At 35.3% G+C, this 23,175-nt stretch overlaps 1 protein-coding gene and 1 long non-coding RNA gene across 5 annotated transcripts in view; one reads left to right on the forward strand and one right to left on the reverse strand.

Moving 5' to 3' along the window:
• Window positions 1-741: 741 nt before the first annotated feature.
• On the reverse strand, window positions 742-6,665 carry LOC139042562 (uncharacterized). Its single transcript, XR_011499415.1, has 3 exons — window positions 6,526-6,665; window positions 6,019-6,118; window positions 742-1,436 (listed from the first exon to the last, which is right to left on the reverse strand). It is a non-coding gene; the product is annotated as an uncharacterized lncRNA (long non-coding RNA).
• BRINP3 (BMP/retinoic acid inducible neural specific 3) overlaps window positions 5,988-23,175 on the forward strand; it is a 393,852-nt gene continuing 376,664 nt past the window's right edge. The window contains exon 1 of one of the 4 annotated variants that reach the window (XM_070501568.1): window positions 5,988-7,677. The gene's annotated coding sequence lies outside the window, so the exon portion shown is untranslated. Of the gene's footprint in view, window positions 7,678-9,022; window positions 9,364-10,277; window positions 10,746-23,175 lie in introns of those variants that run through there. The other 3 variants (XM_070501567.1, XM_070501566.1, XM_070501569.1) reach the window with 3 other exon arrangements.

Consider the following 23,175-nt stretch of genomic DNA (forward strand, 5'->3'; position numbering starts at 1 on the left):
CGACTGACACTGTTGCCTCTTAAACTCTAAGCAAACTCTTTCCTGCAAGTGCAGGCAATAGGTAATAAACTTACAAGCTTCCGGAAGCTGGGAAGTAATGTAAGTAAGTGAAGGATGCTGTATTTGTTGCTGAGGAGACCTTACGGCTAGGCTAAGGACACCAGCAATTATTCAACTCTAGGTTTATTGTTTTCTTTTGTTGTTGTTATTATGATGGTTGTGTCAATATTTGTAAGATACTTGAGTTTCCTGACATTTGTTATTGTATTTAGCACATTATCCTAAGAAGTGCTTGGCCCACAGATGACATTCAATAAATTAATTGTTCTGTCTAATAAGAGGATGATTGATGATGCAAATAGGGTGTAGGATGGGGTCAAAAAGACCTTTATAGTTATCGGTATACTCCCCCGACCCCCCTACCACAACAGAAAGACTGTAATTTACTTATATTTATATCCTTATAACATTTAGAACCTTGTTCTTACACGTTATACTATCAATAAATGATTGTTGAATAAAAGCTCAATAAATATTTGTTGAATTGACTTTTAGGCTTGGTTTTCTCCCATAAATATGAAATGAATTCATTTTATATAGTCTCTTAAAATTGCTTTTGTCTGTAAATTCATATTTTCTCCTGAGAGGCAAAACTCCATGATCAATGTGAGGGATTATTTTTCATCTTCCTACAAGGTATGTATTTCTTCAGAATAGAAAGTACGAGCATTAGAGAGATTTAGAGATACCAAGAGAATTGGCAATCAAGTGGCTTAGTTTCTTTTTATTTTCATTAAAGGGGTGAAAGGCCTTAGGATCCATGAGACACTAAAATTAATGATGCATCCTAATTAAGCAAATGTTCAGCTTCTTTTCTTGATTGCAATATTGTACAAAATACAAGGAGAAAACGCTCCAATTGCTTCATATCAATCTTTCCATGAAAATAAAATTCCTCCCACTCCCTGTCAGTCAGTCTCTTATGGTCTCATTTTAGATCTCAAGTTTCTTTTAATATTTTTCCAATTTCCACTGGCTTCTGCACTTAATCTTATTGTGTTTAGTAGTTTTTCTTCATATCATATATGTTTCATATAATCTTCAAATTTCATGATCATTATTCACTTCCTTACACCTATATCAGTATTTGTTATAAACAAATCAGCATGTATTGGGTGCTAATATGTGTAAGACTCTTTGCTAAGTAGTACATTCTAAATGAATCAAACTATGTAATATTAGAAGTCCTTGAATTATTAGTTTATTTCTGGAAACTAGTTCGATGTCCAGTTCTCCCCATCTTGGCTCCTATCCATTCCCTATGTAAGCAAGTCGGAAGAATCAACTTGGCTCTTGATGAAAAATGGTGGTTTGTCCACTACCTGGAGGAATGGAATAGCCGTGAAGCAAGAGTTTGCTGTTAAGTCATCAAGTTCCTAGAAAGGAAAGAACATACTACTTATTTTTGAACTCTTTGAATGACTGGCTCTATTAGTTTTCTGTTGCTGCTGTTATAAATTACCACAAATACATGGTATCTGAAAACAATACAAACTTATTAAACTTACAGCTTGGGAGGTCAGAAGTCTATAATGGGTTAGCAGGACTTCACTTCTCTTGGAAGCTCTAGAAATGAATTTGGTTCCTGCCCTCTTCCAGCTTCTAGAGGTGCCCTACCTGCACCCTTTGGCTAACGCTTCCCCATCACTTCAACTGCTTCTTTCATCGCATCTCTTTCTCTGACTCTATCCTTCTGCCTTCCTCTTGTGAGGATGCTTGTGATTACACTAGGCAGATGCAGCTGATCTAGGCTACTCTCTGTATCTCAAGGTCCTTAACCTTATGAAATATGCAAAGTTCCTTTTGCCACAGAAGGTATCCTAGTCATACATTCTGGGAATTAGATGTGGACATTTTGGGAGTTGTTATTCTTTCTACCACAGTGAATAATCATTGACATCCAGATACAAGGAAGGATTATAAGAAAGTTGTGTCTGATCACTTCCTTGAATGTTTTCAAAATTGTTATTTTTGTAAGTTACTTCAAAAATTATGCAACGTTATACATGTCAATTGACAGTGCATAGAACCATTATGCCAATGAACATATTTTGGTCACTATACTAATGAATGGATTTGGGTAGTACAAATAATTTAGAAAATAACTATTTTCGTTATTGTCAAAAATCTTAATTCTGAGAACTCTGAATAACAAAATGTTACATAAACGGATAGTTTTATAATTCAGCTTGTAATATTAGAAACATTTCACTCTTCTATGAATATATTTTACTTGCAAAAGTTGATAGATGAAGCATTTATACTTACGTAAATAATTTGCTAATAAAATTAATAAATAATTTGATATTTCCATTATATTTCTTCTTCCCTCCAACAAATTAGAAAATGCAATATAGTGAATAAAAAAAACTCAATTATTACTTTTAGTAAGGAATAACAGTGCTCCAATTTCCTCAAACCTCATTTGTCTTATTTTTAAATAAACAAAATGCTTTAATTCACAGCATGGTGAGAGGATTAAATTAATATAGTTAACAGTAAGGTATTTATAAAATTATAAAGTCCCATGCAGTAGCAGAGTCATTATCTTTAACACAGTTTACTAGGCCAAATATATGTCAAATATTGAGAAAAAATTTTGAAGAATGCTGTCATTTAGTAACATTTTTAAACGTAGGATAAAAATTAAATGCAGTAAACCTTTGTAAGAATGTAAAGAGGGACAGTTTGGTGAAGTACTGAATTTCATCCATTAAATACCTATTGAGGGGCCAGTCTAGTGGCATAGTGGTTAAGTTCACATGCTCTGCTTCAGTAGCCTGGGGTTCACCAGTTGGGATCCCTGGCACAGACCTACACACTGCTCATCAAGCCATGCTGAGGCAGCATCCCACATGCTACAACTAGAAGGACCCACAACTAAAAATACACAACTATGTACCCAGGGGTTTTGGGGGAGGAAAAGGAAAAAAATTAAAAAAAGAATCTTCAAAAAAAAAATAAAGAATCCTTCCTGAGAAAGTAAAATTATATCATGAAATGTTCCCCAATCATTGAGGCAGGGTTGGGGGGGTGGGTAAAGCATGGTGGGAAACAAAAATTTTCAACAATAAAGAGTATTAGTTATCAATACAATAAACTCCATGAAGGCTGCAATTTATTCATCTTTGTATTATTGTTTCTTTCTCTATTTTATTCCTTATCCCAATCTCAAATAATATCTGTTTTAGCAGCTAGTAATAGATTTAATTGATTTAGAATGAATACTAGCTAAATTAGGAAAACCACATTTAGAGTTCCTTGGGTTACTAGTTAGTGTACGATTACACTAATCAACCTCTCTGGTTCTCAATTTCTTCATCAGAATGAAGGAGTTAAACTAAATGTTCTTTTAAGTCCCTTCAAGTTCCAACATACTTTTTTTGAGATTCAAATATGTTGGCTCAGTTTATTCAGCAACATATTGGTCTTACGGAGCAAGACGTGAAGATGCTTGCACGCTTCGATATTTAAGAAACTTTAGATACTTTCAAAGAGAAAGCTCTAAAACCAAAATAAACACATAGCAAAGAGACTAAGATGAATAAATTTAAATATTCTAATGAGGGCAATTGTATATGCATAAATGTGTGTTCTGCGTGACACTCTTTTCTATGTAAGGAACCGTTTGAATTTACTTGCTTTACTACAACCCATTTTTGTTATGAATGTGATTTAAGGTTAAAATAATCTGAGGCATATTGACATTTTCACTCACAAGCAAATTGGTTCACAATTTCTTTAATATATCTTGAACGTTGCTTTTAGATCAAAGATTTTAGTGGATAAATAAGTAACAAATATATTAGGTGGTACTCGTATACTTAAAAGAAGGAGCCAGGATAGTAGATAAAGCATTACCAGTAATACAAAATGTGCTAGAGTGCCAACTACTAGGTATGAATTGAGAGTATCCCCAAAAGGGCATACTCAACATAAAATTAAAATGGGTAACCTTTGAAAGAGGTCTAAGTACAAACAAGCTTTGTAGACTCTACACTTGTATTTTGAGGTTGATCAAATGTAATCATATGTCTTAAAATAATGCTCAAATACCTAAATCATTTAATAAACTTTCAGTGCTATAAACTATTTTAAAGTTAAGGAACCATGGGTCACAAAATTAATGTTTTACACTGTACTTTTTTTCTCCAAATATTTGAAAGAACAATAACCTCATGTTTATTTCACATAGAAAATAAAAATTTCAGGGATCAGCCTAATGGCATAGTGATTAATTCACGCGCTCCACTTTGCTGGCCCCCAGGCCGCCATACAAAATAGAGGAAGACTGACAGAGATGTTAGCTCAGGGACAATCTTCCTCAAGCAAAAAGAGGAAGATTGGCAACAGATGTTACCTCAGGGGGAGTCTTCCACATTAAAAAAATTAATTAAATAAAAAACAAAAATCTTAATCTTACATTTTTTAATTTGTCAAGTTTTGTCCTCAGCAAAAAACTGTATTTCTTTGAACAGTAGTTTAGGTAAGTAGGTTTAGGCAGCATATTGAGATCTTACATGAAAAGTATGTTCTCTGTATATTACAACTGCTAAGATTGTATTTGTGATGAATGTAATTCAGGATATTCATCCTCCTTATGGATGGATGGAGCTAAGATTCCCCTAACAGGCTTGTCAGCCTCTGTAAAACACAGAGACATACACAGAGATCATCCTTTTGGTAAAATGAGACGACTGAAGAAAAACTTCTGCTCTAGGACATCGTTAGGGCTGGAATACAGCCTAAGGAGAGAAAAAAAAAGTTATACAAACATGTCCATACTGAAATTTTTTTCTCTTGCCAGTTTTGATAGTAAGAAAGACTATAGATACTCGTGCACACGCGCAGCTTGCCTTGCTGTTGTAATACGCCACTTAGCTATCTCTCTTCTGGGATTCCTTACTGTGATTGCTGTAAAACTGATCACCTGAAATGAAGTCTATTCTTAGCCATGCAATTTCAATACAGATATTCTAGATGAGGTTAAGGACATCTTGTTTGCATCAGCAATAAATTTTGTACCAATTAGCTTATTCGTGATCATTAAAATTTGGGGATAAGGGGTTCACAATGGGAGGATTGACAACAATGGAGGGAAAAAAATCTAATATGAATATTTCACGAGTGAAATATATTCTATAACCCCAGACTGCCATGATTTCCTTTAGAGCAAGTTTCCTTTAATTTTTCACATCCAAAATGGTCAGCTTACACTTGAAAAACTAAGTTCACACCATTTGCAAGATTTGTTATTCTGCACACTAGAGATGTGCTGTAAGCCCAATCAAGAGCTATTCCGCTTCTTCCCTCTCCCACAACTACCCGTCTTCACGTAAAGAGCATGTACAGGCTGGGGGTGCTATAGCCTCGTGAATACCAGAGGGTTTTATGAATTTATAGGTATCACCACAACATACAAATAACTATTTTGGATGCTAGTAATCTGTATCTTGTGCAAGAAATGGAACAAAGATGCACACATTAGTAAAATGGCTTCTATAGCTTTAACTTAAACTAGCAAAATGTGAAATATGCACATTTTCATTTCTGGAACTGAAAGAACATTATATCTTAGAACGCGGCCAAGGTATAGGAAAAGCATAGACACGGGGCTGCTACCTGAAACTATTTTCTTTATTTTCAGAAAAGAAAGAGTTAGTAAGAAATAGGGGAGATATTTAAATACCCATTTAGCAAGCAAATAGGAATCTGCTTTACCTGTGTTTGAGTTTTGAATGTGGGAGAAGGACCTTACACCTTCATATTGCCTCCTTAAAGTCCCGACTTCAAATTCACCCTTGCATGCTACTACTCTCCTAGGAAGGAGCAAAAGAAAATTTCCACTGCCCCAGCTCGTGATTGACATACAGAGAGCAAATAAATGAATGGAGTGGGGGATGGGGCCGTGAGAAGCAATGCGTTTCCTTTTCAACCGCAGAAAATAAGATTACTTACCAAGAACATTTTTATCCAGGGCAAATGTTTATTCCCTCTATCATTCGGCGCCTCAGTCTCTGCCAGAAATCAATTTCCACTCTACCTTTCCCTCCTAGTTCTAAAGAAGAGAGAGAGTGGATAATGCTTAAGCTTCAGGGTCCAGAGGGAGACAGAGTAGAGGGCAAAAGACTCCCACAGCGCTCTTTATCCAGATCCAAGCTCGGAGAGCGAACCCTTGGGGAGGGAGGGATCGCCTCCAAGGAGGGTACCGGGAGTGGCGACGGGGGAGTCATTTCACAACCGAAATATAAATCATCTACAAAGAGAATTCCCAGCCCCTCCGTCACACAAGCAATTCCCCAGGGGAAGTATGTTTCAAAGAGGAAAAGGAAGTTCCTGAATTGAATGAGAGAGAGAGAGAGAGGGAGGGAGGAGGATTTGGGTTTTGGGAGGGTTAGGATTTGGACTTGGAGAAGGCATGGGGTCGTGGAGAGGAAAGGGGAGAAGGAATCAGGCTAATCTTACCCGATCGATCAGGCGATCGTTTGTGCGGTATCGGGATACGAAAATGGCAAGATAATGCATTCGGCAGCCAAGCCATTTCTAGCACACTCTCCCTCGGGCACTGTGCAGGAATCAGAGGGGTCGCGGGAGGCTCACAGCCTGCCACCCGCTCCCCCAGGGACGGTTCCCCCAGCTTCTAAAGCAAGGCGTTTGGAGCTGAGATTGCGGATGGAAGTCAATTGCCTTCAGTCGCGGGCAGCAGGACTCGCCAAGAAAGCAGGACCTGTGTGGGCTCCTGCAGCCTCCGCGGCCGCCTCTAACCAAGGTTCCCTGTCCCCTGGCCTGAGCCTCCGGGCACAGCGCCCCGAAAGCGCCCAGCGACTCGGCCTCCTCCACATCATCAGCCCTCCGATTCCCCCCTTCAGTGTGAATCGCTGATGATTTGGTCATCCTAAAGTGACCCTAGTGGTTTATTTGGGAGGGGGGAGGGTTGGTTGTGTCGGGCTTCCTCACTGCGCCTCCTTCTGTTTCTGCGAGCGAGAGAAGGGTTCAAGGGAAATCCTTGTGAAATGCACTGATGGAATACTATTAATCCTAATGATAATGTTCCCAACGCAGGTAACTCTTAAAGAACTGAGAGCGGCAAGATCGGAACAGGATTTCCGAAGCAATGCCCTCTTGAATTCTCATTGGATCCTTCCCAGAAGCCTAAATCATTCTGGCTGCTGTATCTTTCAGGATGACTACAGCCTTGCTCACTAGTTCTCTCTTTATCTCCTTGTCTTCAACACATCCTTTGACTTCTCTTTGCAGATTTATCCGTATCCCACCTCCTGCTCTCCGGGCTCCTGATTTTCCCCACTGTTTGGGGATGTACAATCTGTAAATTTTCACTCTGTCTGCCTAAGGATCACCACAAATAACTTCCCCTCACCCCCGTCCCCTCATAATAAGAGGCACCTCTTTCACATTTTGCTTCTCTTCCTTGGGAATTTGTGGCTCTCCCTGTGACTGGTTTTTACTTGGTTACATGCCACCAGGAACTGCTGATTATTTCAAAGTTCCACCCCCTTGTAGCTATCACTGTACCTTGATTTGGAAGATCATGGAATATCTGTGTGAATCCTGGATGTATATTTCTCACAGTCATCTTGCCTCCTGGAATTTCCTCTGGTAAGTTACTCTCTATATATGTCCTTAGAAACTTATCGCTAGTGTTATTTTTAATTAGATTTGTCCATTCAAAAAAAAGATTTCTCTTTTTTTTCATTTTGTTACTTTGAGAACTCAAAGATCTATATGACCCTGTTTATTAACTAGTATGTTAGTTGCAATGGTGCTACTGAGATATAGTCCATGTAATGAATTACTCCATCACCTTTTACATTATTTATTTCTGTCCTCATTTATATTACCGGTTATAGGAAACAGTAACCATCCCTCCCCCCCCCCCCCCGCCATTAATGCTTCTTGGCACACATTCTTGTGCCATTTGAAAGGTTAAATTTTATGTTTATCTAAGAGTGAGCTTAACAGAAACCTTCTGACAATATCAGGGTTTGGGAAAGTTCACTAGTCTCTGATCTTCACAAGGTTGTTCGGGTCAGAATTCGTTCACTGTAAGCAATTACATGACTGAAGGAGGACTCTTGTAAAGTCTATTTTTATGGGTTTAGCAGGACGTTAAGCACTAAAAGCCACTGGATGGTAAGAACAGGACTGTGAGTTTTGAGTGCAACATTTTTTCTTAGAACATTTCGAATCACACATGAACACATTATTTTGGCATTGTATTTCAATGCAGGCATCATATTTGGGAATACATTTCTGATTTTGTGAATTTAGCTGGTGAACAGTTAATTGGACATGGAGTACTCATTTCAGAGGAAGAGAGCTAGCAGAAGAAGGCACTGATTATGTTGGTTCTAATAAATTGAAATTCAGGAGCAGACTATACATAAAAAATTTCATTGCCTTACTCTTCAGAGTTGTCCAACTCCTAGACTCAGTTTTTAATAAGTACATTAATGTGGTCAGTGTTTTTTGCTTTTATAAACATTTTTTTATGGGGTCAACTGACAGTTTTGATTATCACTTCCTCTTTAGGTATGGGTGCATTGAGAAACATTTAAATCTTTGCTTTTACTTCATATATTGACAAGGACACAGTATTCATTAAATACCAGACTTGCATATGTCAGTAATCTCTAATGCATATAAAGGCTTAGGATTTTCTCTGTGAACCACCCCCCAGTAAGAACAAGTTCCAGATTTCTACAACGTCTCTCTTTATTCTGATGGATGGAGGTGCGAACCTATTGTTTAAGCTTTTCTTTCTTTCCTTCTTTCTTCCTTTTCCTTTTTTTTTTATTTCTTGGAAAAAACTATTTCTGTCGTCGTTGATGGCTGACGCGACAACCTAAGTAGTGCTTTTATAAATTCAAAAGCCCTTTTAGCTTCCAGACATAAAAGTACTCCAGCTGCAGCGTCACCCCACCCCCCAGGCTCAGGATTCAAGGGCTTTCCCCTCTTGGCTCCCACCAAGAGAACAGGGCTGGGACTGTGGTCCGCACCCCTTGGCGCCCCTCACCCGTCACTAGTTACTACCTGGTCTCCTTCCCGGACTGGTGGTCCTGCCTGACAAGTGCCATCAGCGTCCGCGACTTCAGTGGAAGAAACGAGGGCTTAGCATAATTCACCAATTCAAATAATCTCTTTGGACGACTGCTGCTGTTGCGCAGGGGTGGAGGGAGGGAAAAAAAAAGAAAGAAAGAAAAAAACCCCCCAACTTTCAGCGCAGTCAGATCTTTCCTTCTTCACCTAGTCTACTCCAGGAAGGCACAGACGTACGGTATTTAGGTAAGTGCGTTTTGCTGTATATAACGTCAAACTCCAGCTTGTGATGGGGAAATTTACATCTAGGGGCTCCGTCAGCCAAGGACGCTTGAACCAGAGGGCTATCAACAGGCGACTCTGCCTGGAGATTTCCCCGCAGCTCATGGCAACGCCTAAGCCACCTGGGCGTAGGGAGCGCGGAGGACAAGGTGCCTGGTTGACCGGCTGGCCCCAGACTTGGTGCTGGGTGTGGGGATGACCCGCGCGGGTAGGACTGTGTCCAGCACTCTGACCCGCTAGCGCAGGCTCCGCACTCAGCCCCTGCGGCGGCCGTGTGCTGGCTTGGTAGGCATTTGCAGCCCTGGAGCGTGGGGCGCGCCAGGGGGCTTCCATCCTTGCTTAATGCTCCATTTCCAGCCTTCCTCTGGCCAAACTTGAGCAAAAACCTCTTTTCTGTGCAAGAGTAGACTCGGGAGCTCTGGAATCTCCTATCAACGCCCTTCTGCGTTTGCACTGATCGATTTCTTATTTATTTAGAATGAGCTCTGCCTAAGTCTAATAAATCACGGCTCTGCAGCGTGCCTGCTTTATGAACCCCTAATCACAGCCTCCATCCCACCGCCTGGTTGGGTTTAGGACTGCTAACTGGCTTCTCAGGCTCTGTGTTCAAGTATTGCTGACCATCCTTCCCTCTCCTCCTTCCCCAACTCTCAAGAATCTGGAGGGCGCTGGGGTGGGGGAGAGAGAGTTGCATTTCAACTCGGAGCTAGAGATGGGCATAGAAGGTTGAAGTTAAAAGCAAAGAGGGAGGGTGGGGAGCCGTTTAGCTTGTCTCATAGCCACTTTCAAGTTGGGCTTTTATTTTTCCGTTTCCCTTTTTCTGGGGGCGGGGTGGGAGGTAGGAGGATCTGGGACCGGAGCGCTCTCCTCCGGCGTCCACTCGGAGAGGGGGTGGTGCTTCTTGGCGCCTGGTGACTGCTGGTTCTGCAGCCAAGCAGTGGCAGAGTTTAAGTCTCTGACGGCTGTTGTCCTAGTCCCCAAGAGTTGAACCAGAGAGCGTCTTAGTTTGCACCAGGTCGAGTACGTGATCAGCCATTTAGAGCAGGGACCTCCTTTTAATGGGAATCAGGCTAGGAAATGCTGGGGAGGCTCTGTCTCCCAGGATAAGATGTTTGTTTCCAGCTGTGTGAGATGCCAACCGGAGGCTGGAAAAGAGGAAGAGGTGACTAGGGTTGCGAAATAACCCTACTGTTGCTTACAAATATTCTAGCCAGTCAGATGTATGTAAGCAGAGAAGACGGCAGCAGGGTATAAAACTGTCACAGCAGCTTCGAAGACAGATGATTCAGATTTGGGGACTTTTTCTTTTGCGTGCTATTTAGATTTGTCATCATGCAGTTAAGCAGGTAAGGACCGAACGTCTGTATTTTATTGACGATCGTAGAACCTATGTTTGACCCATCCCGTGATAATTTATCTTTGTTTCAAGTGATAGATTATATGTATTTTCAGATGGCTCAGCTATGATGCATAACTTCTTAATATTCACATTCATGAATCGTTTAAAGCCGTTTCAATGTTTAGCACGCAGTTATTTGAATATTCGACTTGCATTCATTTAAATGTTTAACGGTGTCAAAAAGAAATCCTAAACTGGGCCGAGGTGAGAGGAAGAAATGAGGAGGGTAAAGAGTTGGAGCAAGGAATGCATAACCCTAATGAGTATGTAAGATAAGAGTTACAGAAATACCTTAAAACATGGCTTCTTGTTAAGGTCACAGATCTTAATATATAAAGGACAGTTGGAGAATTATTAAGGGCATCTTCACCTAGCAATTCAATTCTGACTACTTGAGAGAAATGTTTCGTGAGTATTTTCATGTTATTTTCTCAATTTCAAAAGAAAAAAAAAAATCCGTGGGGTGAGGGTGGGTTAGGTTGTCAAATAAGATGAGAAAAAGAGCTTGCCCTAAGGCAATGTTGTCTATGACCTCAGTATAGAAATCTTTGGGCTCCGGAAACCAGTTGGAAACTAAAAAATAAAATCTAACAAATTTAAGAAATTATGGGAGACCTCCCATCAATAAAGCCTTTTTAAATTCCAAATTTTGTAGATGTGTGATTTTAGCAGCCAATAGATTTCTTCCACTATCTGACTTAAGAAAAAACTCAATTAAAAAGACAAAAGAAATTTTAAGTGCTTCAATAAGTTTTGTTATTACTATTGATATTTTATTCTGTTTTGCTTACATGTTGAAGGAATCTAGAGTCCCCACACAGTGAAGCAAAAAATATTAATGACACAATCCCCGAACTATTTTATTTATTTCTAACACTTTTTCTCCTCTAGGAAAATGTGTTCCTTAAGATTTTCTCTCGAAATATTTTTAGTACTTACATTTATTGATGTGGATGCCTGATCAATAATTTTTCTGCTTATAAAGCTCACTGATAACATCTTGAAGAAATAAGAAAGATAATTGCAACTTTGGGTCTTAAGATTGCAAAGTTATAGTGCTTTTCTTAGTTTGGTGCAAGAGATAGTTTTAACTCCACTGGAGAAGGTAATTTGTCAATCAATTCCAGTTCCTCAGTTCTTTAGCATTTTACCGTCTGGAGTTTTATTGTAGTGAATATGTTCATTCTGTGTTTGTGTATATATATATATATATATATATATATCCATTGTTGAGTGAGTGGAGGAGGTATTTATTTTAAATCTACATTGCTTGAATATTGTTTCCAAATGTAATAGATGTAATACCATATATGATTGATTTCATTTATCATTTAATCAGATAAGATATGATTCCAGCATCTCATGAGATATTTTCTTTTAATAAATTCAACATTATGACAATGTACATTTTTATAAAATACAGTGCATCTTGATTTTCTGCAAGCAAAATAATTGATATAAAATAGTTAAGTCAGTCAAATCTAAATAAGAAGAAACCTTTGGGACTCTAAAAGAGTGTGTGCATTTGTGTACCATATACATATCTACATACATAAAATTGTCTTACTCTTAGATTTGTGTGTTCTTTGAATAAAAGTGGAATTTCTTTTCAGAATAGTGCCTTTGTGTCTTTCTCTCTTCAAGTGCAAACAACTCAACTGGTAGGACTTCAAAACTTTGATGCTGTATTATCAACCTATGCTTCAATTTCCTTTTTTTTCCTGTTATTTTGATTTTTCTGATATTATCTATATAATGAGCAGTCATTAACTAGAATAAGTGTCTAAAACTTTAGTAATTTAGAAAATTGGATATTAGTATTAAAAGTTCAGACATGAACAGAAATGTAACACCAATCTGTGGCAAGGTTAGCACAAATTTATATTTTATTAAAAAATATTCCAAAGGCATTCTCGGATAGTAAGATTATGATTAAGGAAGTACCCTTCTAAGATTCTTAACACTTTTCTCTTCTCCTAGTCGTGGGTTATTGTGAGAAGTAGAGTAAGATAGATCTGGGGTTCCTTCCTTAATTTCAATTCTAGTTCGACCTCATTAATGTGATCCTAGTAACATTTCTTGACCACTCTTCATTTATTTTCCACATTTCTCGTCTGGGGACAACATTGTCTACTTCACAGAGTTGTTGCAGATAAATTTCATAAGAGATGAGGATGCTTTAAAAAGACAAATATTATGAAACAAAATATGTTTTGAAAACATACCATTTATGTTTGATTTTTTTTTTTTTTTTGTCTTTTTGGATAAAGTTCTCTTTCTATGGAAGAAGTAATGTTGACCCAACTTCTTTTCAAATTATTAGTATCAGATATTCTTGATTTATGGTGTCATGGTGTCTAATGAGTTTAAATAATGTATCTTTTGTTTTCATATTATGTAGCTAAAAAATAAGCCAACATTTAAAGAATACACTCCTGAGGGCACATTAGGTCTTCTTTCCATTGGCTCTGACAAAGTTCTGGGATAATAGTCACTTGTACAAAATAATTGCTCTTGGTTGATTTCTTAGTGTCATCTAGTGAAAACAAAGTCTCATTTCTCAGCAGATTTATATTATTAACATGGTGACCACTGTCAGTTTCATGGAAAACAAGATCAAAATATTCTCATGTAACAACTTTCAAAACGGAGAAACTCAAAAAATGTCAGACTTTTCATTTCTAACATCTTTTATAAACTCACATTCAGCTTACCAGAATTACTTAGGTGACATCTGGCATTGTTGGTGTTTTAATTTAGCAACTACGTGGATGATTTCATTTAGACATGTAGTAGTATAACTCTGACAAGTTTCTCCATGCACTCGTACATTTTATGATTTTAATGTTTGCAATTCATTAGTTCTAAAGAAGAGCAAAAGAAAAAAATAATTTGTGTTTGAATATTATTGATTGTTAATGGATGATCTTGGTTCTTAAGAGAAGGGGCTAGTGTAATAGTGTTTATTCTATTATAGAAAAGGGAAAAGGGTTCCCTGAAGATGACATATAATTGTGAACACTAATGGCCTTTTTACTGCAAATATACCTGGAAGTTCTGGCCCAGCTTTTTAAAAACTTTTTTTAGTGATATCAAATAACCACTCTAACCATTTTATACTGGTCATCAAATACCCACATCGATAACATTTTAAGGCTTTTATCACCATCATTTCAAGCATATTTGATGAGTTATCAAGAATGTTTATATCCAGTTACTCATTTGCAGACCTATCCAGTTACAAGGTCTCCATAGATAACTATTTCATAAGCTACGAATCCACTCTTCTTTACTTAATGTTCGAAATAAAGCATTCATGCAAATAGCTCTGGGATATTCCTCAATTTCCTACTCAAAGTAAAAAATCATGAGTAAACTAGTAGATGCTCTAATAATTGAAATAAACCCAATTATGATTCTCTAACCAATTTCTTTCTCCTCAAGACTGAAAGATATAACTAATATATTTTTAATGAGCTGAGTGGATTACTAGATATTTTATCATGAAATAAATAGTGGTGTTGACTTTTTAAATGTTCATTTTTAATCAAGAAAGTATAAATTGAGGCATGGAAAAATGACACGCAACATAATAAATTAAGAAATCTTGTAGATTCTTATTCTACTATATTTATTGTTGTTTCTTAAACACAATTCATCATTTCTCAAAATGTTTATTTTTTATTAAGTTTAGAGTTAAAAATGGTGTTTATCCTCAGCGTGACCTATTTTTACTTATAATTATTTTGTTAAGAGTATTTGTTTTAATGCCTAGACCCTAATTTACTCAAATGTGGATGCCTTTAAAAGCACTCAAAGCCTAACAAATTTACTTTATTTGCTAATAAAGAAGCTACCATATTATAGTTCCAGCAAATTAAATCTATAAAATACACATTCATTGATTAAATTAATAAATATCTTACCATTACCTTTGAATGTATTGTAACTCCCTACTATAGAAAATTTATTGTCTCATAATGGTGTGTTTCATTTAAATTCCATTATAGATTTATTGTAAAAGAATACTTATAGATAGACTTAGTCTCCCTGACTTCTGTGAATATCAGCCAACCTCATCAGGATTGAGCTGTTTTTTATGAACTTTTCTGGAGTCTTGCATTTTGTTAATTTTAAAAGCTATCTCTAGAATATTGCACTATTAAAAAACAATCGAACCTTGGAAAGACCAAAATTGAGTAAGCACGCATCTTAGATTTTCAATGTCAGATAGTAGCCAGTCTATAAACACACTGTTAGTTTATAGAGTCATTAAACATTCATTCTCACCACTAAAAAATATAATCTTTAAAACATTTCAGATGATGTCCACAAGCATAAGCCAGTTTGCAAAGAAGTGATTCAATCAAATCAAAGAATAAATTTAAAAATTGAAGCATGGATTCACTCAAGTATTGTGTTGCAAAATCACATATGTGCATACAGGTTGTGTATAATTAGTGTCTGTCATTTGTAATATCTTTGATATGCACGTACTTTTAAGCTATGTTTGTGTAACTGCTTTTAGATATGCAATTTAAAACTGTGTGCAGAAACTCCTTCTTTTGTAGCTAAAGTAAATATAGAACAAAAGTTAATTCAATCAGGAGGTTCCTGGGGTAGACAAGATATTTAAGTGGCTTTCATGTTTTTAGTGTGGTAACATTTCTGATGGTTTGAAAGATCAGCCCTATAAATGTGTTAATAGGGATAGTGGAACAGTCTTTTTCCAGAAGTGAACACCTCTTGAATAATGGTAAACACCATCTAGAAGAAAATGATTAAGAGTTGAATAAATGCAGCAAAGTTTTAAGAAATGCTCCCTTAAGATAGTTAACCCAAGCTTCTCTCAACATTGTCTTATATAACACTAAACATATTAATATATACACCAATCTAGCTTACTCAAGACATTGAAATTGAATGGCTCTACTTGAGTTTACAATAAGATTTTCTGGTTATTTATTCAGACCTGTCACCAAAATACAAAGACAAAGTTACAGCACATTTTATAAATGTGATAAGTAATATTTTCAAGATTATGCTATGGAATACTGTGGAAGAAGACTAAAGTTTCCAAAATTGAATAATCTAGACAAAAAGGAATTTCCAATGATCAATTAGCAACAGCAACAACTAGAAAGTATATTTTTTGTTCCTTACTACTAATTTCACTCCAAATGGAGTTTTTTAAATACCTTGTTAATTATAATTCAAGCATTTTCTTGAGTGAGTAATTATGATGGAATGTGTGTTTTCCAGATTTGTAAGATATACACTTTTCTATTTATTGAAAGTTTCAACCTATCGTTTATAACCACTCAAAAACAGCACTTTCTTTTTTAAATGTGAACTAACAGAAGCGAATCCAGTTTTCTCTGTGAATTGAAATTTATCATAGCTAAGAAAAAAGGAATCTCGAGTAATGTCTTAAGGAGCACTCTACATATCTTTTAAAATTATCCTTAAATTAAATCTTCTTTACAACTAAAGTATTTGTTTTAGCATCTTTCTCACCTTAGAGTGGAGACATAGCATATGGATTTACAAGCTTCCTCTCCAACACATACACATTTTTGCAATACATCTCTCCTTATTTGAGAACTTTTAGATCAAGGACAGATTACTGACATTTTAAATGTATAGCTATCTTTATATTTTGCCCAAAAACTTTGCACTAGTTATGTCTGAATAATGGCAAAGCTGTGTGGAAAAATACCTTTGAGCACCCACGTTCCCTCTTAGAGTGAACTCCAGTAGGTATTAGTAGTATCTTTCATGCATCCATGAAATGCAGACATTTTAACACATCTCTTGTTTAACCAATTTGAAAGACAAAACAGTCAATTACAATCATCTTAAGATAGGCCAGATGAATACAAAAGATCACTCATGTCATTATTACTTTTTAAACCTATCCTTGACAGCTACTATTTAAGGAAATCGATTCTGATTTAGAGTAAGAATCAGTAACTTCAATATAAACTGCTGTGATTAACTCTTAAAAATATTTCTTTCTCATCAATAATATTGAGTCAGTAAGGTAAACAAAAGTTTAATCTAGCCTCACATGATTCTTTCATCACAAAAGTGATAAATTCACATGCTTTGCTAGCTTTTAGATATAAATTTGCTGAGGTCTAAGCTGAAGATGAAAATTTATTTGCTGAGGATTTGAAACCAGACAATTATTAACTGTTCATTAAAAATTTATCTATTATCAAATTTTGGTCTCAGATAAATCCTGTAGTATTGATTCTTATTATTTTTATTCAGAAGGTTATTCTGACAAGTCCAGACAAAATGACTTTAAAAATTACCACTATTACATACACGATATGCTGGGTATAGCTAATATTCAATTGTCTCTATATATCAGACATGGTAATGTTCCATTTATTCTTTCTTATAAGATCCTTCAAAATCTGCTTCTTTTTATATAAAAACTCTCTTCAATAATATAGATAGTTTCTGGGGCCGGCACTGTAGGCTAGTGGTTAGCTCGGTACACTCTGCTTTGGCAGCCTGGGTTTGGCTCCCGGGTGTGGACCTATACCACTTGTGGGCAGCCATGCTGTGGTGATGACCCACATACAAAATAGAGGAAGATTAGCACAGATGTTAGCTCAGGGTGAATCTTCCTCAGCAAAAGAAAAAAAAAAAAAAGAATATATATTGCTTTTTCATTCACTTTGCTTTTCGTTTGAAATTTAGTCAAAGTTCTTTATAGCTTTCTGAGTTTGAAAACAGATTGAGCTATTTTAGAAGTTTAAAGTAATATAATGATAAGTGTGCTTCTTGCAAATATCAAATGGTCTCTAAATTGCATGTTTGGGAATAATGGGGAAAGCAGGTGCTTATTGTTAGAAAAAAAGCTTAGTTAGACAAGCTAGAATTATGTTACCAATACCACGCACTGTAAGGCTGACTACCATGGAAAATATGGGCTATCCCAGCATGTCTGGCCACTGGGATGACATGCAAACATTATTGCTAAGGAGACATTCTTTAATTAGAAACACCCAGAGTTCCGACATGCTTTTTGAGTTGTTGGTTGAGAAGGCATTAGAGAACAGCAAAGAAAGATTTAACTACCTGATGATGGATTTGTTTCCCTGTTGTAGATCAACTCTTTTTGTTATTACTTCATTTTTGGTTCTTCTAAAAAAAAATATTTGTTGGATTTCTGATCAATGGTGTGCGCTGGGGAAAACCCGTGGACTTTAACAATGAAAAGATACAACAATTGCTTGTATGGGGCTTACAGTTTTTTGTTATTTGAAGTATACTTTGTTTTAATTAATCCACTAAAGCAAATTTAATGCTTGACCACACATTTTATTTTCACGCATGTCCAACTTTGATGTTGTAAATATAATTCTCTTTGAGAGAAGAGGGTTGTCAAATTCTGCAGTATAGAGATAGGTCCATAAAGGATATATTTTCTATTCAGAGTATTAAAGGATAACTACTAAAGAGAAATGTAGGAACCAGAACCGTCCTGAAAAATAAAGCCATAACAATTCTCAGAGTAGTGATTTAGTTGACATCTTATCGGGGTTTTTCTCCCAAAAAAAGTTAGCTTCTTTTTAACTGGGACATTTCCAGTGGGTTGTAACTTTTGATTTTTCAGTAATTAGAATTAACCAAAAAAAATCAGATTAACACTATAAGAATTTACTTTGCAAATTTAATTTTCTTACTCCATCGTATATTTATTAAGGGTCTTCTCTGTGCCAGCTCTTTTGTCAGTTTTACAGATGCATTAATGAATAAAACACAAAAATCTCTGCCTCTTGTTGCTTATACTGGAATTATCACATTATTAAAGGAATTATTATCCTATGAATTGAATGCTATCTGTAACCAGGATCAGAAGATAAATTTGAGTCCACTGAGAATATTTATAACCATGCACTCTGAGGTTAAAAAAGTTTGAACCTTTTCATTGTCTTACAAATGGATAAAGAATCTGAAGATTATTATTCTGAAATTTAAAAAATTTTTCCTATGGCCTAAATAAGCAAGACTTTTTTTAAAAAAACTTTCTAATAATTTTACTGAACTTTCTTTGAAAGTTCCTTAAATGCAATATTTCCTTTGTGTGTGACTTGAGAAGATACATTCTTATTTATATTTCTCAATATAATAACTTCTCATTAAAAGTTCATTTCACCTTGTAGCCCTGGTTAATTTCAAGGTAACTTTTGGTCCTTTTATAGATCAAGAGATTTATTGTCCACTTGGTTACCAAACTCCAAGATTTTTCAACTTCATCCCGGTGTTATGTCTTGTTCTTAGAAAATATTAGTAAGTCTTTATTTACAGCAGGATAAATGCCTTTGCTGAACAAGTTAGTCCTATACTTTCAGTTTTTACCCATGATCGTTACCAAAAAAAGTGTTTTTAAAGCATTTCTAAAGCTTTGCAAAACTGTAACTGAGGACGTTGTCCATAAAGTCAGGGGCAAAAGGTTTATTATCTTTGTACTTGCATAGATTTTCACAAAGTATGTTTTTTTTTAATGAACTACTTCCTTAAATTCCCCTTAAATTTGCATTTATGTGACAAAATTTTTTTACTGACAGGAAATGTTTTATTCTCCTCACAAATCAGAGTGCTTTTTAATCAGACTATGCCAGAAAAAGCAGAATCAAATTGCCAGTTATAACAACCATTTTAGATCCAGATGCGGGTAACTATTATTTTCACTCCATTTCTATATGTAGATTATTTTAATCTTTATTTTAAAATGTCTTCTGTTTCACTGTTTTGATAGTCAAAAATACTAATTATTATAAATTTTCTGAAGCATTGCTCATATTTTAGTTTAAAATTAGATTTTATAATCTAAATAGACTATTCTAAACCTCCTGCATCTGAAGTTTATTCTTTAGTCCTTGACCACTTTCTTTATGAATTAAGTAGGATCAGAAGCCTACCGAAGTATTTTGTTATATAATCACATATGTTGAAGTACTGAGATTTTTATATTTAAAATATAAAGATCACCCAGGTGACTCTTGAACTTTGGGCTTTTGAGAATAATTTCCCTTAGGTGCTGGATAGAATTAAGGAATGGAGCTCAATTTCTCTTCATTTTTACTAATCAGTTCTTCCATTATGTAGTAGCATTTAACTTCCTATTTATTGGTAGGACAAGATTGTATTGACAGGATCAAGCAGGAGATTAGTTCTCTCCGCAGTATATACTCCTCAGAGGAATACTAACCCTCATTAAGATGGAAAACACTTAAAGCTGTAACTCAGAGGCACTGTATTGCTTGGTCAGCTAAAATAAATAACGAGAAGGACCCTCCGGAATACAGGCTTAGCAGAGTTAAATGACTAGAAAAACTCACTTCTAATGCCAGGCTTAACCTATACAACGTGATTTAAAACAAGGCAGCTCAGTTTTTGTGTTTTTTTTCAAAGACAAGAGAAAAAATACAATAGTCATGCGTTGCTAACATATCAATATAATCGCAGTCTCTTTTACAGTGAACAGCCCATAACAGCTCAAACAGCCCATAAAGTTAAAAAAAAAAAAAGGAGCATTCAATTCAGTGCACGTTCCAGAAACTTACTATATGCATTAGAGTGCATTAATCATTAGAGGCCACAGGAATTACTGGAACATAATTCCTGCTAGCAAGCCCTTCATAATCTGGTCCTACAAACAAAGGTGTTAAAAGAAGATAATACTAGCATATTGTGAAATTTTAGAAGATTCATGAATGGAAACTCATCCAGTCTACATTTATTTTAATAATTTTCAAACTACCATATTCAAAAGGATTTAAGGTTGTTATTAACCCACAAGGAAGTTCATTGTCTTTAAAATTCAAAAGGAATGGCTAATTCAAATAAGAGTAAATTCCATTCTTTTTTGTATTCCCTGATTGGATGACCTCAGGTTTCTGTGAGGCCTGGAGTTGAATGGTATTTTTTTGCTTTAGGGATTATCAATATTTTTTAACTTTATATAAATTTGTTTTACTTTTTGGAGGGAAATTGAAAGAATTATCAATGCACAAGGAAAAGAAAAACAATGTTTAGTGTGATTCTTAGGTATACCCAGTGATAAGTTGTATAGCTAAAAGTCAGAATGACTTTCTTACCATTTCTACACATTACTGTTTATTTCAACAGATGCACAAAGATAAAGCAATCTTTTCTCTATACTTTTGGTGGAGTACAGAAAAGAGAGTGGCAAAATCCTACCTATTCATATGGAAAATGGCACACATTGTTAATGTATGCAAAACTATATCTTGAAAAATTATTTGACATCTTTATGCAATAAAATGCAGAATTCTAGTCAATTAGGAATTCTACTCTATTTAAAAATTCATTACCTTTAAATAAACAGTGTCTCTAGACACTTAATCTATTAAGTAAGAACAATTTTAGGACATTTGAAGTCTAAAAGTATAGATCATACCTGGTATTTAACTAAAGTTGTAAATTAAAACATCATTACTAAAGTAATGATGTAAATTATTCAATAATTGAGCTCTCATTCATTTATTAATTTGACTATACTAAATATAGGTCATAAACATTCAAAGATGAAAATGCATATGCATATACACATTTGGAAAATGATGCATTACGTTATCCCTATATGTTTGAATGTGTTCATCTAACGTAGTACTTGATTTTCACTGCTGATCTAGAAAAGCAATGCCTTTAAAACTGTTTTTATAATATCCTGGGATCTTTCCTGAAATAGAGTACTATAAAATTTACATGTATGTATATTTTAGCTGTAGATCTCAGTTTTCACAGTATTGTTCCTTAAAATAATACTTGTTAGAAATGATCCTTGTATTTTTGATATGATCTGGTATGTCTGAGAATATAAGAAAAGTGACCTTAATTAAAAATTTAGGACTGCATTTCAGCAAAATATTAAAGTCATCTCATTCCACATACATTTTTTGTCTCCCATTGTGAGATACCAATTCTGTTTTATATTTGTTGGGTAGGTTTTTTTTTTCTTTAATAATACTATAAAGCAATTTATAATAACACTGAGTAATCTAGCCTATTGGATTAATCTTGCATTTTCTCTGACGGGAGGATAAGTAAATTAAATCAGTTTGACTATGATGATGTTTTTTAACCTGATAACACACGTAATCTGAAAAAACTGAAAAATTCTGATTCTTTAGTTTATAGTACATGTCTTAAAAGATGTTAAATGGAATCACATTTGGTTGATTAAACTATAATCTTCACTGAAAACATTAAATTATACGAAGCAGATATACTTTGAAAACCTGTAACATGAAAAACTATATTATAAAAACCCATAATATGTCATTACTCAGATCACTTACTTATAATAGCCTGAGATAAAAATTTCTCATTTTAATTTTAACTTTATTTTCTGTTTCTATTATTTATATATTCCATTTAAAATTTTTATTTTCTTCAAAAGGATTTCATTAAGTGCCAACAAAAATCCTAAATAAATAACTTCAATCCTCAGTCAGTTCTAATTAGGTTGTAGTGTGGTGTTAACAGAGATAGCGTGCTTTTCCGTTTGACTTGAAGACCAGTGCCATTGAATCCCTGTTCGGCTGCATGTTTATTCACCTTGAACTTCAATCATTAAACAAGGAAATGATGATAATAATATATACCACATTGGGTTGCTGGGAGGTGAAAGAAGGAAATATTGTAAAGTGCTTGGCATATCAAAAGAGCTCCATAAAGGTTATTTTTGTTGTGAAGGAAATAAAAATAGCACATCATTTTCATCATTAATGTCTTTTTTTTCCCTATGAGGTTTGGAGGGACTTAAGTTAAAGTTATCTGTAGAACATGACTTTCCAAACCAAGAGGGGCAAGCTATTCAACTGCTGTTTCTATATTATTATTATTTAAATTCAAGAGTGACAACACAATGGAACATTCGCTATGCTCCTTAGTGAGAATAGGATGTATGTTTGTCTTTATATGTGAACTCTGCTTCATTTGGTCTATTTTAGAAACTATGAATTATACAACATAAATGCAAAGATTTTGAGTTTTCCACAATTATGTACATGACCGGGGTAATTCCTTATAATTGTACCTAAAGCTAATAATTAATAATGGTACTTTTATATCCTTGTTATTAACAGTTTTTGAATATTAAGAATGCTTTACCTTGATATTACTTGAACATACCATTTATGTTTATGGTTTGGACACCAAACCGTTACCTTAGAACACCATTTTCTTCCTTTCTCAACTGTTAAAGAGATTGTCATCCTGAGTATAGTTTGGATGCAAACGCTCTGTAAGTCTTTCTTTTTTCTTTCCATGTAGAAGGAGTCTCCTTAATCTTGCGGTCCATATCACATTAATTATACCTGGATTTGGTT

This window comes from Equus asinus, chromosome 30 (assembly GCF_041296235.1).
Source record: "Equus asinus isolate D_3611 breed Donkey chromosome 30, EquAss-T2T_v2, whole genome shotgun sequence".
Classification (NCBI taxonomy): domain Eukaryota; kingdom Metazoa; phylum Chordata; class Mammalia; order Perissodactyla; family Equidae; genus Equus; species Equus asinus.